Below are 7,322 nucleotides of genomic sequence, written 5' to 3'. Positions count from 1 at the left end.
TGTACTTCAACTACATCTTGGATGTGTATCTTAGGATGATCGAAGAAAATAAAGATGGAAGAAACAAATAACCTACTAATATGTATAAACAAAATCCATAAAGTAACTTCCAACCAATTTCAAGTGCATAATATCTATCTAAACAAATCAAAAATATAGTCACAAAGATAATTCTACCAATGGAAACATTAAAAAAGCTGAAACATCTCTCTATGAGAGTGGCTATTTGAATTATGAGGTTTGTCTATCTTTAATATTTATGAAACCATTGTTTTAAGGAAAGAGACAATGAAGTCACTGTGCCATGTGTTCCTAAATTTATACACCTAGTATGTTAAACTTAAAATTCATGAGTAATCCATTCATATATGGAATTGGGTATTTAAGCATTCATTCAACTATAATATCATTAATTTGAAATGGAGCAACGAGAAAAAATGAAGTAAAAAGTCCATATTTCAATGTAAGAAAAACAAGGAAAAAAAAGCAAGATATGTAACTGCAAACAAGTGCATATTTCAAATATTTTCACCCTTGAGTAGTGCCTATAAACAAGAATAATGGTTTTTGTTTTCAACCTTCAATGCCACCAAGTTAAGGTGAAAAAATATGTGTGCAACCAATTAATGACGTCTTTTTCAGATGCAGAACATCAATAAGCTGAAGGTAGTACCAAAATAATCACAAATGATTACTCAAATATTCATTTTTAAACGGCTAAAGTTCAACTCCATTTAAAACAAGAGAAGAAAGATTTATAGATCATTGAAGAAAAATAGAAGGGTTTTCAAGGTAAAAGGAGAAAGATCCTCAAGAAAACTTTAAAAGTAAGCCCAACCATACAGAACGAAAACAATAAAACCACAGACATTGGTAATCCACATCAACAAAGTTGTAAGCTTTACCTAGATCAAACTTTAAGATAAACCTATTTTCCATCCTTATCCTTCTATGTTTGGTATGATCAATGTGTCATATTTCCTCTGAGGAATACCTATATCACGAAAAAAAAAAACATTGATTAGAACATCATCCTAAAAATCCATCTTTTTTTTTTTTTTTTTTTTGTGCTATATGAGAGAAAAAGATGTCTCAAGTTACTTTCAACTAGTCCTAGATCCTCATACATTCAACTATCCCAAGTGAAAAGACAAATGAAGAAAGGAAGAAAAAAAACATTATGTTTCTAAGTTTAAGAACTAAAAACTAAAAAACTATAATATAGATATTAATTATGTGTAAATATCAAATTTTGTTTAAATCTTAGAATTCACAGTCCAATTAGAACCTAGTTATGTTCATTTGGCATACTGGGGAAGCAATCTTACTTCAATTTGACTATTTTGGCTTACATTCTCATTGTCCAGTAGCTACATTAGATCCCATTTTGAGGTCTAGTTTTTAAGTTCTCAGATTCTTCCACATCTCTAAAAATATTCTAAAAGATAACAATCACAAAACTTATGGACTCTAATTCACCATTTTATATACCTTTAATCCTAAGTGACACATTGATTCTCAAAATCGTCTTTAAATTGTTGGGATTGGTGTCCTAATTCTCCTGGTAGTCTCGTAGTTTGTAAACATTCTGTAAACATATTGTTATTAATAAAATAAGTGTTATTTTATAAGCATTTACTCAATCCAATAAACTAAGATCCAAGGTTATTTTATGTAACTTAAACATGTATGTGGAGACATACAAGTGGATCATTCCTTAAGTAATACCTAAATGGTCTGTAGTATAAGGATAAAGGAAGGATACCTTATCCTTGTGACACTACAGATACGACCCGCTTTATAGATATTACAAGTGTTGTAAAGTGCGATAAATGGTCTGATCCTGACCATTCATGTAGAGACATGCGAGGGGGGGTATCCTATACAAAGAGTTTATATAAGACCGGACAACGAAATGATTAGTCTCTTTATATAACACCGTTCATAATTGAGACTTACATTTCACTAGGATGACCATAGATGATATAACCTCAATCCTGAGTGAGTTGGGAACTCCTGCTCATGAAGGCGGTTCTTTGATTTGTATGGGTGAGAGTGGCTAGATTGCCAACTTAACAAGCCTACCATTTTGGGGATTCGTATAATTGAGGAGCTGGAAACTCAGCTACACAAGACAGAATTCACTCCTTCCCCGACGCAGGGATAAGTAGATAAATTGCTTCCTTAAGGGCTGATTCCGGATATTGAACATAGTGGCCACATCCTCTCTTGAGAAGAGAGGACTTAGTCATAGTAGAACTATGACTTATTGTTCATTAGAGGAATCAGTGGTACTTAAGGAGTTAGATGTAACTATAGGGGCAAAACGGTAAATTGGCCTATCTACACTTACGAGGGATTTATGAAAGGTCATTGAACTATTGATTGGTTATATCCAATGGACACAGAAATATATCTGTAGTGCAAAGAGTGCAACTGTCAATCTTTAGTGGAGTGACCAACAGTTAACGGATAGTGGATCTCGTGATTAAAGAGTTTAGTTAGTTATTTACGTACATTGGAGCTTCAAGCTACAGGTCTTTAAGGTCCCATTGGTAGCTCAATGAGTTCAAGTTGAGAATAAGATTTTGGGTTAATTTGAAGTGTTCAAATTAACAAGAGGAAATTTGATTATATATGATATAACTAAATTGATTCAATTATATGTGATATAATTGATATGATGTATTTGATACATTATTAATTGGAGGAATTAATATAAATATGATTTATATTAAATACCATAAAATAGAAAAAGAACTATGGTTTATATGTTTCATATGATGAAATATTAAAACTATAGGTTATAAATATAATATGATAACTTGGTTATTATATTTGTTTATAATATATTAATTATGTGATGATTAATTAATCTTGTTCTTTAATAACCAAATCGAGTGGGAGGTTATTGACAGTTTTATGGTATCTGTGAGATCAAAGGAAATTTTTTTTCCAAGTTGGAAGGGTGATTCATTATATCATTTCACAAAAGAAAAGACTATCGAGTAAAATAGTTTTACTAAACGATAGCATCTCACAACCTACACAATCAAGTACCGAGTTTACTATATGATAGTTACTCGTTTACTCGTTGCTACACGATCGAGTAGCAAGTCTATACGATAGGCTTCTTCTTACTACACGATCGTGTATCTAGTCTATACGATAGACTTCTTCCATCTCCTAGTTACTCGATCGTTTACCTCCTTCATTCCTCTATCCAAAGTCATACAGAGCCCACAACTCCTGGATTCTCACATCGAGAATACCAAGGTAACTCTTTTGATGGCGTCCTTGTTCCGTTCGAGGGTTGAAGATCGAGTTGGACTCGATAGTGATCAAGGATTCTTCAGTTCGTGCTGTTGGCTGTTCTGATCGTTGCGTTCGAGTACTTCTTTGGACGCATTAGAGATTGATCGAGGGATACTTGAAGAAAGAGTTCTTCAAATGTTTGCATACTCTATCCTTTATCATTATTTTAAGAAGCATGCTTGTAATTTACTTATTATGCATAATTTGTTCTTCTAGATTGTAACTGTTTGTGTTATTTCTCAATGGAGTTTGGAACGATCCGCTTCCGCTCATTGGTTCTCTATTTAGAGTTCCTTCTATTGGTATCAGAGCCATGTTGTTCTGATATTCCAAATTTCATTGTTGTATTGAACTTTATTTTACAGTCTTTATGGGTTTTAAGTCTTAATGGTTAGTCGTTATAGGAACAAGAGTTGTTCTGGTGTAATGATTGGTTGAGAGTGTCTCAATTTAGAGGAGGAATAAATTGACTACCCTTCGGTGGCTTTTGTCCTAAACCACTGAACGTCATTGCAAAATTAGATGTGTTACAGGGTTCATTTAGATCTTGCTAAACTAGATTGGATTTGTTTTAAAGAGTATTTACTAAAATCTAATGTAGATCAATATGTTTGTTTTTTCAGTAATATGCCAATGCTTGATTTTTCGTTAGTTGCCTTTTCTAATTTGACCGATTTCATACATTGGAAAGAGTCTATTAAAACATATTTTGTGGTAAACAACCTTGAGTTTGTCATGTTTGAGGAGTGTTCTCAAGTTCCAAACCCTAATGCACTGCGAATTGTTCGTAATGCATATTAGGTGTGGATGAAGGCTAATTCGATGGCCCGACTTCACATTTTGGCTAGCATACCTGATGCATTGGCCAAAAGGGTTGAGAACATGATCATTGCATGGGAGATCATGGACTCGTTGTAAGAATGGTTTGAACGTAAGTTCTTATTTTTTGAGCAAAATACGATTGATGACAAAGAAATCAGTATTATCAGTTCCTAAGATAATCTCCAGTCTTTCTTGAATGTCAAGGGACTAAAAGAGAAAGCAATTGTTGCTGACTCAGATAAAGTTCATCGACGAGAATTGTTCTCTGCAATGGAACTTTGAGCTTATATAGGTTCTGATACTGATCCCACTACTCTCCAGAAAAGGAAGAAGTCTAAAGACGATGAATGTGATTAATTTTTCTTAGAGACGTGTTTGGTAGAGAATGATGATTCTGCTTAGATACTTGATTCAGGTGCTATTAACCACGTATGTTCTTCCCATCAAGGATTTAATTCTTGAAAAAAGTTGGAAGATGGAGAGATGACTCTTAGAGTCGGAACTAGTGAGGTCGTTTCAACTGTTGCTGTAGGCAGACTTAAGTTATTTTTGGACAAGAAACGTTATCTGTTACTGGATAATGTTTATGTAGTTCCTCATATCAAGAGGAACTTAATTTCAGTTTCTTGTCTGATTGAACAAAGTTTTCCATCTTTTTTTCTAAGAATAAAGTGTTTATTTTTAAGAATGGTATGGAGATTGATTTTGGTTCAATGGAAAATAACTTGTATGTACTAAGGCTGTTAGTCATAAAAGTCTTGCTTAATACTGAAATGTTCAAAACAGCAACAACTGTAAAAAGACCAAAGATTTCTCTTAAGCAAAATGTCCATCTTTGCCATCTAAGCTTAGGTCACATCAATCTCAATAGGATTGAGAAGTTGGTGAAATGTGAACTTCTAAATGGTTTAGAAGAAAACTCTTTGCCTGTATGTGAATCTTGCCTTAAAGGAAAAATGACCAAACGACCTTTTACTGGAAAAGGTTATAGAGCCAAAGAGACCTTGGAGCTTATACATTCAGACCTCTGTGGTCCGATGAGTGTAAGAGCTCGAGGTGGGTATGAATATTTCATCTCTTTCATAGATGATTATTCAAGATATGGGTATCTATACCTAATGCAACATAATTCTGATGCTCTTGAAAAGTTCAAGGAGTATAAGACTGAAGTTGAAAACTTGTTATGTAGGAAGATAAAAACACTACGATCTGATTGTGGTGAAGAGTATATGGACTTAGCATTACATAACTATATGATAGAACATGGAATCACGTCCCAAATCTTAGCCCCAGGTACACCTCAGTAGAATGGTGTATCAGAAAGAAGAAATAAAACCCTAATTGACATGGTTAGATCTATGACGAGTTATGCTCATCTTCCAGACTCATTTTGGGGATATGCAATAGAGACTGCAATTTACATTTTGAACAATGTTCCCTCGAAAAGTGTTTCTAAAACACCTTTTAAGTTATGGAGAGGCCGTAAAGGTAGTTTACGCCACTTCAGGATTTGGGGATGTCCAGCCCACGTGCTTGTGGCTAACCCTAAAAGCTGGAACCTCATTCGAAAGTTTTCCTCTTTGTAGGCTACCCCAAAGAAACACGAGGTGGATACTTCTATGATCGAAGTGAGAACAAGGTGTTTGTATCAACAAATGCAATCTTCTTGGAAGAAGACCACATAAGGGATCATAAGCCACAAAGTAAGCTTATTTTAAATGAGATTTCTAATGAGACTACTAAGAGTCCAACAAGAGTTGTTAAACAGATTGATAGATCAACAAGAGTTGTTGACGTCGATTCATCTAGTCAATTATCTCAAGAGTTGAGACTGCCTCGACGTAGTGGGAAGGTTGTGAACCCACCTGAACACTATATAGGTTTAACTGAAACCTAAAACATCATATCTGATGATGGGGTTGAGGATCCATTGTCTTATAAGCAAGCAATGGAGGATGTTGACAAAGATGAGTGGATTAAAGTCATGAATCAGAAAATGGAGTCTATGTACTTAAATTCTATCCAAGAACATATGGATCAACCTGATAGGGTAAAATCTATAGGTTGCGAATGGATCTACAAGAGGAAAAGAGGTGTAGATGGAAAGGTGCATACCTTTAAAGCTAGACTTATGACAAAGGGTTATACCCATGTTGAGGGAGTGGACTATGAAGAAACTTTCTCACTTGTTGTCATGTTGAAGTCTATTAGGATTCTCCTGTCCATAGCCATATTTTTTTATTATGAGATATGGAAAATGGACGTCAAAACTTCTTTTTTGAATGGTAATCTTGAGAAGACCATCTACATGGCTCAATCAGAAGGATTCATTGATCTAGATCAAGAGCAAAAAGTTTGAAAGCTTAATAGGTTCATTTATGGACTGACACAAGCATCTAGATCTTGAAACATTAGAGTTGATAGTTCGATCAAATCATTTGGCTTTGATCAGAATGTTGATGAGCCTTGTGTTTACAAGAAAATCATTAAAAAATCAGTAGCTTTCCTTGTGTTGTATGTGGGTGATATTTTACTCATTAGGAATGATGTAAGTTTTCTGACTAACATTAAAAAATGGCTAGCCACCTAATTCCAAATGAAATATTTGGGAGAGGCGCATTTTGTTCTAGGGATCCAAATCATAAGGGATAGTAAAAACAAAAGGTTGGCCTTGTTTCAGGCATCATACATTGACAAGATGTTGATCAGGTACTCGATGCAAAATTCCAAAAGGGATTTATTACCTTTCAAGCATGGAATTGTTATATCTAAAGAACAGTGTCCTAAGACACCTTAAGAGGTTGAGGAAATGAGACGGATTCCTTATGCATCGGTTGTTGGTAGACTTATGTATGCAATGTCATATACTAGACCTTACATTTGCTATGCAGTAGGGATTGTCAACCGATATCAGTCAAATCCAGGATTAGATCACTGGACGGCAGTCAAAACGATCCTCAAGTATCTCTGGATAACGAGGGATTATATGCTTGTGTATGGAGACAAAGATTTGATCCTTACATGATACACAGACTCTGATTTTCAGACTGATAGAGATTCTCGAAAATAGACATCAAGGTCAATGTTCACTCTGAATTGAGGGGCTGTAGTTTGGCGAAGCATCAAGTAAGGATGCATCGCAGACTCCATTATGGAAGCCATAGCTGCTTGTGAAGTTGCTAAAG

Source organism: Benincasa hispida, chromosome 1 (genome assembly GCF_027475165.1).
Source record: "Benincasa hispida cultivar pf3 chromosome 1, pf3_genome.v1.1, whole genome shotgun sequence".
Taxonomy (NCBI): domain Eukaryota; kingdom Viridiplantae; phylum Streptophyta; class Magnoliopsida; order Cucurbitales; family Cucurbitaceae; genus Benincasa; species Benincasa hispida.
This window is presented reverse-complemented; position numbering follows the sequence as displayed.